The sequence below is a fragment of the Mauremys reevesii genome, linkage group 7 (assembly GCF_016161935.1).
Source record: "Mauremys reevesii isolate NIE-2019 linkage group 7, ASM1616193v1, whole genome shotgun sequence".
NCBI lineage: Eukaryota > Metazoa > Chordata > Testudines > Geoemydidae > Mauremys > Mauremys reevesii.
In genome coordinates this window covers 20,052,593-20,065,239 of record NC_052629.1, presented here as the reverse complement: position 1 = coordinate 20,065,239, position 12,647 = coordinate 20,052,593, and positions in this window count along the sequence as shown.

Here is a 12,647-nt window from a genome sequence, read left to right as displayed (position 1 = left end):
GGGGAGGGGAGGCAGTGGGGAAAAGCCTGCTAGGGGAAATAGCATAGTGAAAGCTCTGCAGGAGAATTTCAGTGTAGCCCAAGAGGAGCTAAAACATTATTAATTGGAAAATATTCCAGTTTATGGTTGGATCTCCGTTACCATGGAAGGGGACTGAACTTTTATGTGATTTGGCCAAAGGACCAAGCCCTGGAGCACCCAGATAGATGGTTGGGAGAAGACAGAGAGAGACAGGCCATTGCAAAGCCAAAGTGGTGGCTGTGAGGGGGCACCAGTGATGAAGACCCCTTGCAATGCTGTGTCCAGGCATGAGGAAATGGGGCAGCCTTGTGGTAAGGGTGTGATGTTAGAGACCCTGTGGTAGAGTGTTCACTCCATACTTGTCCTGAAGGAGTTAGGGGGGCTAATTAACTTGAAAGATCACAGCTGAGGGGAATCAGGTGGCTAAGTAATCACCTGACTGAGGGGGCCCAGCTGAGGAGGAATGAGCTGGGCTGGACTTATAACAGCAGGAAATTGGCAGGTGAGGGGGCTGTTGGGAAAGTCTATAGTCAGGTCCTGGGAGAGGGGAGGAGAGTTTAGAGGCTGCCAAGACAGGTACTCCCTAAGAGGAGGGAGAGTTAGAAGGCTGGCAAACCTAGAGAGGCGGGAGTGACAGGTGATAAGGAAAGGCAGTAAGGTCCAGGAGGGAACAGACCTTGACTACTGCCTAGGGTCCCTGGGCCAAAACCTGGAGTAGCGGGTGGACCTAGGTTTCCCTGCCAGCCACTGAGGCAGTGAATGGGAAGACTGCTTAGGACTGCTGGAGGAAGACTTTAGTAACCCAGGAGGAGAAATGTATATAATGACCTGGCTGGACGGCTGAGTTATGAAGAGGCAGCAGCAGCTTGTGGAGCGAGTGGGGCTGCAAACCAAGAGAGCAAGGCAGAGAGTCAGCATGCAACCCCAGGAAGGAGTGTTGACCTTATGATGCTAATCCCCATTGTAGCGAGCAGGAGGAGCTATCCTAGCGGTGAGTAGAGAGCCCTGCCACAGGCCCCTTCACACGTCTATTTTAAACAAAAGAGAATGTCATCTCCAAATAAATACTTAAAATATTAAAACATAAGGGAATTAAGCATATGTCCAAAATATTTACAGTACATTCATCTGAAGGCCAAATTCAGATTTATGAGTGTGTGAAATGGCATGCATGCTTTTTGCTTAGGTTTATTATAAACCCCGTTGAGCTAAAATCTCTTATATGAGCAATTACACTAAAGTAGTATGTTCCATAATCTGTTATGGCAGTATAATCCATTATGAAAAAGACCTATCAAAAATAGGCTACACTGTTAGCCTAATATGGAAGTTAAGCCACACTACTGAAAGTGCAATCAGAGTATATTTCCAGGTTTCTGATGTCAAGCATAGATATTTTAAATGCAAAAACTGACAGTTAATCAAGGACAGGCACTGTTTCTTTTAAACATACAGAAGTCAGATATTTTAAAGTTATTGTACCTACCACACTGAACTCTGTCCTACTGCTCATATATTTTTATAGTTCAAAGACATTTTATATACTAATACAGGGGTAGGCAACCTATGGCACACGTGCCGAAGGCGGGACATGAGCTGATTTTCAGCGGCACTCACACTGCCTGGGTCCCGGCCACTGGTCCAGGGGGCTCTGCATTTTAATTTAATTTTAAATGAAGCTTCTTAAACATTTTGAAACCTTATTTACTTTACAATAGTTATTTACTAAACAATAGTTTAGTTATATATTATGGACTTATAGAAAGAGACCTTCTAAAAACGTTAAAATGTATTACTGGCACGCGAGACCTTAAATTAGAGTGAATAAATGAAGACTCGGCACACCACTTCTGAAAGGTTGCCGACCCCTGTACTAATACATACATTTAACAGCATAAATGGTACTAGAAAATCATTTATACGGTATGTGCAAAAGCAGCCAAGCTATGGTTGTGGTGTGGAACTTTAAAATTTCCCCATTTAACACGGTGAGAAGCTCAGCCATGACATTCATTACAGTATGTTTCTGCATTTCATTGTCCTAGGGTCATTGTGTTTGTAAAGAAAGAAGGACATGTGTGTGTGTGCGGGGGAGGGAGTAAGAAGCATTCAACATTTTAATATCTCCCAGCAACTTCCAGGGAAACACTGTGGGTCAAATTCCCTGCGAGTCTATAGTAGATTATGCCACTGGATTATTCATACCTATTGAATGTCACAATAAGGGACTGAATAAATGATGAAATACATGAGCATGGTACTGTATTATCTAAGGGTAGCATGTTCAACACATCTAGGGTATGGATGTCACTGTGGGAAGCCAGATGGGTTTTACATTGGGAAAGGACAGTTTTCTTGAGGATGAAAGTTGAGAGCTCCTAAAGTTGGAAGCAGATACAGTACTTGTCCATGGGGCTGGGAAGTTCTGACAGCTGCAAATAGTTATACATGTCTCTCTTTGGAGTGTTTGTGTGGGAAGGATCAAGAGGATTTGAATGTGTACTCACTAGATTGGTGACCTCATTTGGATTGTCACATATGTTCTGAGGGCTTTATGTAGCTCTCAGAATGGCCACTTGTCAACTTTGCTTTGCATCACTATTAGTATTTATTGTTGCAATGATAAATAGATGCATTTTATATCCTATATGTATACATATGATGTGAAATAAATATCATTAAAGATATTTGTACTCTCAGCTTTCTACATGTGCTGTTGCAGCTTCATCCACCATTCTGATTTACAGCAGTCCTTAAAATCAGATTATACTGGGCTTTATGCTGACAGCATTCTTTATTTTGTCCAGTTGCAACTTTTTCCAACAGACAGAAACAAGCAGCCAGTTTCTCATGCACAAAAAGTGAGCTGAATAGATTAAAAACTGCCATGGGTTATCATGGCAACCAAAGTTGTGAAAAAAGGTAGTTAGGTTTCAAAACAATGTGATCAAATATGGCACTGGGAAAACAACTGTATCAAGCTACTAGAGTATTAAGTGTCCAGAAACCAAAATCATAATTTTTGGTCTCCAGAAATATGCAATTAAAATAAATATATTATCTGATAATTGTCAGAAAACCTGAAATAGTAGCAAACACCTTGATGATGGAACCTGGAACTTATTGGGTCAATATATTTATGCACGCAGCCCATTAATTTTCAGAGGGGGACACTAAAATCATCGTTAACATGGATTTATTCATATAATCATCACAAAGACTACCTCTAACACTGAATACTGTACATGAGATTTTCTAGAACAGAGACTCATTTTTATGTCAACATTCTTTTGTAGTTAACATACAAATTCCACTTTTATACCCGGAAGTGAATGTTTAAATGCTTAAATACCCATTTGTGCACACCAGTGTCCTAAAGTTCCTGCAGTGGCATAAAGAAGGTTTCCAAATGAAATGCAAAAGTGCATGGACTTTGACTCTCACTGTGTGAAATTCTGGCTCAGTATGTATCGTATTACTCAGCGGATGAAATTCACTCCTCTACAGAGGCCTACTGCAAAGCCCCACTGTCAATGAAATGGTGCATAGGACTGGTGCTAACTCTTTGTACAGAGGTGAAATAACCTGTTTGTCTCTGTTGTAGAATAATGTTTTGCATCTATATATCACCTTTCATACAAGGTTCTCAAAGCACTTTCCAAACATAATTAAACTTCTCATCACACAGAGGTAGGCACTTTAATAACAGGAAAAAAGAGGCACAGAGAAATTAAATGACTTGTTCAGTATCAGTGTTGTAGTTTCGTTGGTCCCAGGATATTAGAGAGATGAGGTGTGTGTGTGTGGGGGAGTAATATCTTTTATTGGACCAACTTCTGTTGGTGAAAGAGAAAAGCTTTCAGGCTACACAGAACTCTTATTCATGGCTCCTTGTTCCATATCTCTCAGTGAGAAGCAGACCTGGCAATAAAAGCCAGGGATTCTGACTCATAGTTCCTTGATCTAACCACTAATAAATAATAACTAACGATATTGATAATTAATAACACTCATATAGTGTTTTACACATGCAAAGCACTGTTCAAACACTAAATGATTCATTCATCCTCACAAAAATCATTGGATGGTAGGTAAGGCCCTGATCCTGCAACCATTTTCAGACCTGCTGAATCTATGCAATGGAATCAATGGGAGTATTTGAGTGTGAAGTCAGGGACTAAGTGCTTATTATGATGACTATTATTTATCACCCCCATTGTCAGGGGCGGCTCTAGGAATCCCGCCATCCCAAGCAGGGCGGCGCGCTGCAGGGCGCGCTCTGGCGGTCGCCGGTCCCGCGGCTCCGGGGGACCTCTTGCAGACATGCCTGCGGAGGTTCCGCTGGTCCTGCGGCTCTGGTGGAGCATCCGCTGGCATGCCTGCGGGAGGTCCACCCGAGCTGCGGGACCAGCGAACCCTCTGCAGTCATGCCTGCGGGAGGTCCGCTTTTCCCGCGGCTCCGGTGGACCTCCTGCAGGCATGACTGTGGAAGGTCCGCCGGAGCCGGCTGCCGCCCTGCCGGCAAAATGCCGCCCCAAGCACGCGCTTGGCGCGCTGGGGTCTGGAGCCGGCCCTGCCCATTGTACAGATGGGTGAACTAGGAAGTTAAGAGAAAGAGAAGTTAAATGAGCTGCATGAGGTTACTCACAGACACTACCTCTAAATTCCTTCCTGCCCTGATAAGACCACTAGTAGTGAGAATAAGAGAAGGAAAACATGTCTAAATCTCAGAGGAAGGCATTATACATGTAAAAAGTAGTGAAATGTATAAAAAACCTTGTGATGCCCTTGGAGTATATTGTAAGTCACAAGCAAAGGTCTATTCAACAACAGTAATTTCTGATGCAAAGTCACAGAAGTTGGAGAAATTGGCTCCACACCAAACTATCTGAGTCAGCAAGAAATTAGCTTGTGTGAAGAAGCTCTTCTATTATACTCCTGTTTTTGAGGAACCAGGCTGCAGAAAGTTACTGGTAAGATGAGACTTCATGCAAATACAAGTATGCCAATATTTTAACCATGTGAATAGAAACATACCAGGAAAAATAGGTACTGATGATGGGGTAACAACAAAGATTTGTGCACTTAGCATGAAATTCACCCTTAGACAGAACACTAGCCCAAATGTTCTGCATTGCTTAAGCTCGATTTTCCTGGCCTATTTCTCAATGGAGTGAATTTGGCCTAAAACTTTTATTTGTGTCTATTTTCCAATGTTTCTTTTAATATTCCTGAAGCCAGAATTTCATTGCAACTATGGTAGTAATTGAAAATGATAATGTTGATACCTATTTTTAATCATTATCTTTAAAATGTATTGAAGACTGTTGCAAACTGAAGCAACTATGTGATGAAGACTGAGTTAGCCATTCCCTCCCCCCCACCCCCCAAAAAAAAAGGAAAAAAGGAGGATTATTCTGTTTATTGGTTCAGGAAAGAGATGAGTTTGTATGTATCAGGGAGATTTTCTTATTCTTTCTTTCTTTTTTATGAAACAAGAGGTTCTCCATCTCCACATTTCCATATGGTGTCTGGTAAATCAAATGACTGTATTTTTATATCCTAAAAGTGAGCAACTCCCACTCCACTGGAATATGATACAGAGCTCGATCCGTTAAGTGCTCCAGGGAAAATTCACCCCATACAGAGACACTGCATAAGACTATTTAAGTCCCATTCTGAGCAGGCCTTAAGCTTGCTCTTTACATAGGGATGAATCTCACCCTTCACATGCAGAATTCCCAGTGAAGTCAATGTAAGTTCCATAAACTGTGCACTTACAGCAGCTGAATCAATATTAACCAAATGGTCTTGACAGTTGAAAATATCTTCATTTATGGCTTCAGGAGACATAATTTTTGTCCAACAGCATGAAAATATTTGTCCAGAATATAAATAATTCTTATGAGTCACTTGAAAAGATAGAGATTGTGTATGTATATAAGGGGGCTGATCTGTGCTTCTTTACCATCCACAGCTCCCATTGAAGTAAATGGTGGCTTTGGGTGTGCAAGAAACACATGGTCAGATTCTGAATGAGGAGTAACAGAGATAACGGATAGAAAAGTACTATATGAGGGGAATGCAGCTTGTAAAATAAGCTTCATTCTGATTTCTCTTGAGATAGTTAAGGTGAAAAGAGGGGTTAAGGAAAGAGAAATAAAAAACCTGTATAATTCAAGGACAAGTTAGGATACATCACTGATCAAATTTTAAACACTGTATTTTGTAGTCAGGAGCTGGGGGAGGAATAATAAATGACATGAAAAGAAAAGCTATGCTGAGCACTGAAGTGCATACAAAATGGCCCACTGACCTACAATTCCTTATCTGTGGCACAGCAATGAAATATATTAGCATATGTAATGTTTCTGGGAGGTGATATTCTTTGCGTGTATGACAGAGTGGAATATGTAGTGTAGCTGTAGCCATGTCGCTCCCAGGACATTAGAGAGAAGTGTGTGTGTATGAAGTAATATATTTTATTGGACCAACTTCTGTTGATAGAAACAAGCTTTTGAGCCACACAGAACTCTTCTTCAGGTCTGGGGAAAGGTACTCCAAGGCTCACAGCTAAATGCAAAGTGGAACAGATTGCTTAGCATAAGTATCAGAGGGGTAGCCATGTTAGTCTGTATCAGTAAAAACAATGAGGAGTCCTTGTGGCACCTTAGAGACTAACAAATTTATTTGAGCATAAGCTTTTGGGGGCTATAATCCACTTCATCAGATGCGTGGAGTGGAAAATACAGTAAGCAGGCATAAATATAAAGCACATGAAAATAAATGTTAGTCTCTAAGATGCCACAAGGACTCTTTGTTGTTTTAGCATAAGTAGTTAGCACATATTCTAATAGACCATTCAAGGTAGAGTGGAATAGATTATTCTATAGCAGTTAACAAGAAACTATATGCCTCTCAGGAGGTGGAAAAAGCCCTTCCCTCCTTACTCATCTAAGCAGTAGAAGACAATGGGGCTACTCATGTGTGTAAGATGAAACCAGTAGTGCTATTACCATTTGACTTCAATGGCAGCAGAAAGGGATTCTTGGTTCCTAATCAAGAATTAGATTCAAAATAATTGCAAAATAATGTGACAACCTAATAGCCTAATATTCAGAATATGAATGCAACATGGATAAGGGATCCACTCTATTCTTCAGCATCTAGCATGAAACCATAATTTCCTCCTTTAGACTATTTTCAAAGTGACTAGATCCTGCCATATTAAATACTTATGATACTTATGCATTTAACAGGAGCTTTTTTGCAGACTTTTCTGCCATGTTAAAAAGTTCAATGCAAATAAGGGCTTTAACCCCTCTGGCTGCTGGCTTATAGAATATATGCAAGCTTCTTGGTCTTGCTGATATGGGGGTTCCTTCTCATTAGGAAGGTAAGTAGTTCTCTAATTCCCTCTAGCTCTCTTAGAATTCGGAGTTCCATGCCCACCCCTTCCTTTGGCATCAGACTAACTGTGGGTACTGAGCATACTGCACAGGGACTGCTCCATCCGAGTGCCTGTTGGGGTGCTAGTCACCCCCAAAAGGTTGGGCAGGAGATGAGGCAATGGCCTTGCTTGCCCCTACCCAGTTAGCCAGGTGTGCTTAGAGAGCGAGATCATGGGGGGAGGCATGCTGTACCCTAATATGGGCTGAGGCATTGTGTGCACCCCTGCACTCTTGGAAACTCTGCCATCCTGAGATACAGGTGCTCTTCCTCAGGTAGAGCAACTCTGCCTCAGCCCCAATGCAGGGCCTAGTTCCTAATAGACATAGTCTTGTCCTTCTATTCCAGCTGGTCTGTTATTCTGAGTCATCTTTGATTGTTCTGTCATATACCTGTGAATTATAGAATGTGCAGTAATGAAACCCTCAGGATGTGTGCATGTGTGAGCTATTTGTAGTACTAATTTGAACCCTATTCATTTGTCTTCTGAATTGTCACTCTTTATTCATTTTCCTTTAGAGAATCTCATGGCTGTGCTTGTCAGGTTTTAATGCCTTAATTTCCCCAAGCATTTAAAATGTTGTACATTTGTAGTAGATTAGCATGCTAAACTTGGCTTGACGTTTTTCTTGATGTAAGCAGTGCCACAAAAGCATTACAATTTTTCTGAACCCTCTATCCGTTTAAAGCTATTTGAATCAATTTCTTGCTCTCCATGATTCCAATAAGTTATTAAACTGGTGATAGATAAAGGTAGCAGGGAAGTAATATCCCCTCTCTGTGCTGCTGTGGTGAGATCGCATATAAAATTCTGCATTCAGTTCTGGACACCAGAAAACTATAGACAAATGGAAGGGAATTCATAGAACAGCAATAAAAATAATTAAGTGGCTGAAGAGATTGACTTATTAGGAAAGATTAAAGGAACGAAATATGTATAAGTTGCCTAAAAAATGACTAAGGGAAATTATATCCTAAGTAATTCCTTTGCCTCATTGATGTTTATGTCCTTCAAGTATTTCTTGAAGGGTATTACAAGGATGTACCACTGGGAATAAAAAACTGAATCTGAACATTTAAAATCTGGGGGTGTATTTTCAGATAGGCCAAATGCTGACATGTTTACTCAATTCTCACTCGGTTTTTATTGAGGCAAAACTCCCATTATTTTCAATGAGAATTCAGACAAAGTAAAGGACTCCTGGTATGGTCCAGGAGTTTGTGCCTATAAGCATCATTCCCAAGGGCAACTTTGTAAGGAAAACAGCAAACTCTATTTTCAAGCTTTAAGAGATCATCTTCTTGTTTACCAGAACTGAAGTGAGTGGTCTTTCTGTCAGGAGTGTGCTAGTCACCATGGTGCCATGGCAATAATAAAATTTACAATTTATCCTCAGCAGCAAACATCTCTCCCATTATTTTAAATGAGACTTGTGCAATAGTACTAAGGGGAGAACAGACTATTAAGGAGACTATCCTTTCCCTTTCCACAGCACTAAATCCTGCCTCAGAGCACAGCTTGATAACTCAGACTAAGGGCTGGAGTATCCTCTGTGGTTATTGGGCTGCTGCTGTTCCCAACTCCTGCTTGCCCAAAAGAGACGCTATGTGCAGCAGCAGTGAGTGCCTCCATGAAGCTGAGCTTTGCTGGACACCAGGGGCATGCACACCTTCTGCTCGGGGGTATAGATCAGTAGTGTAGTGGGAATCTCTGGAGTGTAATTTAATTTACAATACATTGCAGTTTTTGGATCCACCACATGAAAACTCCCATTCCCCATTCAGAGATCTCCACCTGTTGGAAGGAACTACTGTTTAGTAGTATACCTCTACCCCGATGTAACGTGACCCAATATAACACAAATTTGGATATAATGCGGAAAAGCAGTGCTCCATGGGGGCGGGGCTGCACACTCCGGTGGATCATAGCAAGTTTGATATAACGTGGTTTCACCTATAACGCGGTAAGATTTTTTGGCTCCCGAGGACAGCGTTATATCAGGTAGAGGTGTAACTTTATTTTTCCCCCAGTTATCTCTTTGCTTCCATGAGCTGTGACATGCTTATTCAGGTAGATACTACTCAAGGACTCTCAGGAGGGCAAGTGCAGCCTCATTGACAATATACCCCTCTCCCAATTTTCCTCCATCTACAGAGGTGCTCCAAAGACAATGGGCTCTATGTGTTGTGGGGTGGGGACAGGCCAGAGGACTCAGATGCTTTGGGGGCATTATTCCCCTTCCTCTCTACACACACTATAAAGGCTCCTTGGTGTAAATAAGTGTTGCCTTTATCTGCGTTAATTTATGCTGGTCCTCCTGTCCTACAGCAAAATCCCATGAGTAAGGTTTTGTGAGACAGTGGCCAGTGCTACCATTGAAGGGGGTGAGATTGGAATGTGATATATAAAGAAGCACAAGGTCACAGTATGGATGGGCCAGACCTTTAGTCGATCTCCTGAGTAGTGCAGGTTTGAGAGACTGAAATTTTCTTTCTGAAGCTCCATCTCCTGAAAAAAATGACAAGGCAGAAACTCCATGTGTGTGGGAATAACATGGAGACCCTAACAATATAATAGACACACAGAACAATAGACCTTCACTCCCACCCCCAAAATCAGAATCCCATTACAGCTGTGCATCCACGCTGAGCTTAATTTTAAAATTGACAAATCTGTGCTGCCGATTGCCAGGCTGAGGGGTCTATTTTCTTCTCCAGATGTGCACACTTAAGTCCAATTAATATCAATGGGAACTACAAATGTATAAAACCCCCTTTAGATGCCACACACTGATGCTGCCAGTTACATGCCTTCTTTTTACCAACATCACTAAAGAGTTTTGTGTTAACTTTTCTCAGCAGATAAACTTGCCCAGAGCCAAGCAATATGAACAAACTTGTTTGAAAAGTGACTTCATTCTTTGTGTGCTGGGGAAGGTGCACATGGGAACTAGCGATGCATTATATTTACAGAGAGAGGGGCCAGGAGCTGATGTCTTATGAAAATCAGTCTAGTTAGAGACCGTTTTACTGATACTCAGCATAAATCTCTCCTCTCTTCCTTCTTTTAATAACTAGATTCATTTGTGTGAAAACAGGATCTTGGTTTTAAAGAACTCATTTGCTCCTGCTGTTTATTTCCCTTCTGAAACCATAATGTTCTGTGACATCACAATTAGTTGCTACAGAGGTGATTTATTATGTCACAGAAGGTTTATATTTTTTCTCCTCTACCTCACTGGGGTATTGCAAACATAAATCCATTGACATTTGTGGAGTGATAAGACTACCATTATGGAGTACCTATTTGCTAGTACCATTAGAACCTAGGAATTTATCCAACTCTTATTGACTTCAATGGAAACAGAATCAGACCCCTACATAGATTACAGGACAGAACCTCCGTTGGTGTAAATGTGAAGTCAGTGGAGCTATGCTAATTTATACCAGGTGAGGATCTGCCCCTATGACTTTTGTGGGGAGTAAGCCATGTGAGTAGATGAATCCTGTTTTCATGGCAATGACTTAGATATTAAAACACCAATAAAAAAGACAGAAAAAAGTCTGAAAAGATTATAAGTATGCAAAATTCTTGCTAAGCAGAATGCTGTTCAGAGTCCTTGAGACATAAGCAGGTCATATTTAACCCAGAATAGGAACAAAGAATATGAAACTTTTTAAAATTACAGGCTTCATCATGTATCTACCCAGGTGTTTTACCCAGGAAGATGTCTTAAAATCAGTTGTGGTAAACTGTGAATTGGAATCTGTTATTTAAACCTGTCTGATACACCCAGAGCCATATGTGCTGTGGCACAGGAATTTGTAGGCAGCTATGGGTTTAAATTAGCCCTTTAGAGTTACTTAAACTTAGTCTTGTGAGTGAATAATCATTCATTTGAAATACTTAAACTGCTTGGCTCCCAGTGATGATTCCATAATAATAAAATGCAAAGCAGAATGTTTCTCTTATTATTATACCAAAAATGATTTCACTTCAAAAGAAACCCCCACAAATTTAGATGTCCCTAGGATTCACCAGCTTTGCACTTAGCTAAAAGTAAATGAAATGTTAACTCTAACATTATAGAACATTGAACATACACATTAAAGCTAATCACTGAGCACATTCACTGTTGGGAAAGAAATGCAAAGGGCTACATGGTAACATGCAGCCTCTGTAAAACACATGCGACTCACAGCAACCCCACAACTTTGGGTGATCAACACTTTTTAAAGGAAACTCTGTCTACAATACAGACAATACACTGTGCCTGGTTACAGTGCACAAATAATCCAGTAACAAGCCTCTCCTCCATTGTGATTTGTAAATCAAGGCAGGAGGCTTTGGACTGAGAGCTATTCTTGCCTTTATTGCTCAGCAGAATAAAATAATGTTTTCTCAACATTTATTTTTTCCCCAGTGTATGTACCAGCATATATATAACCATCCCATCCTCATCCAGTCTGTCAATCTCTGGTCTACACCCTATGACATTTCTTTCCCTATAAAGCACAGCAGGATGGGCATAACTTCCTTTTCTTCTGCTGCTCAAATAAGACTGGCCCAGTATGTAGCCTACAGTAGAAGAGAAAAACGCACATGAACCGACAGATGAGTGCCCCAATCTGAGTTTGAACATTCTAGTCACCATGACTGAGAATTGGTTTTACTAAATTAGTGATGGCTGAGATTGTGCTGCACCTACAGAGCCCAAATCCTTCTATGTGGTGGGCCTTAATGGATAAATCTGGGATCTCCACAGAAGCTAGTTAGACATCTCCCTCTTCCTCACATCAGGCAGAATTTAAATTGGCTGCTAAGCCTTTTTCTGGGGGCCCAATCCTAGGAGTGCATGCAAATCTAGCTGATTGGACTGGTGCTGCTGAAGGCAGTCAGCTCTCATTCAGGCTGCTGTGAATCCTATCATGAAGTTCATATTTTCCCTCTCCAATGTAAGCATCGTACTGCAGGTGCCTTAATGTTAGTTTTGCTCTGTCAGCTGGTCATGTTCCAAGAGAAAGTAAGTTTGTGGGTTTCAGAGTTGCAGCCGTTTTAGTCTGTATTGACAAAAAGAACAGGAGTACTTGTGGGAGGATTTAGGAAAGGAGTAAAGTTGTCCATCCTCTGAACCTAAACATGTCTTAAAAGATGTTAATGAAGGTCATTCATCTAT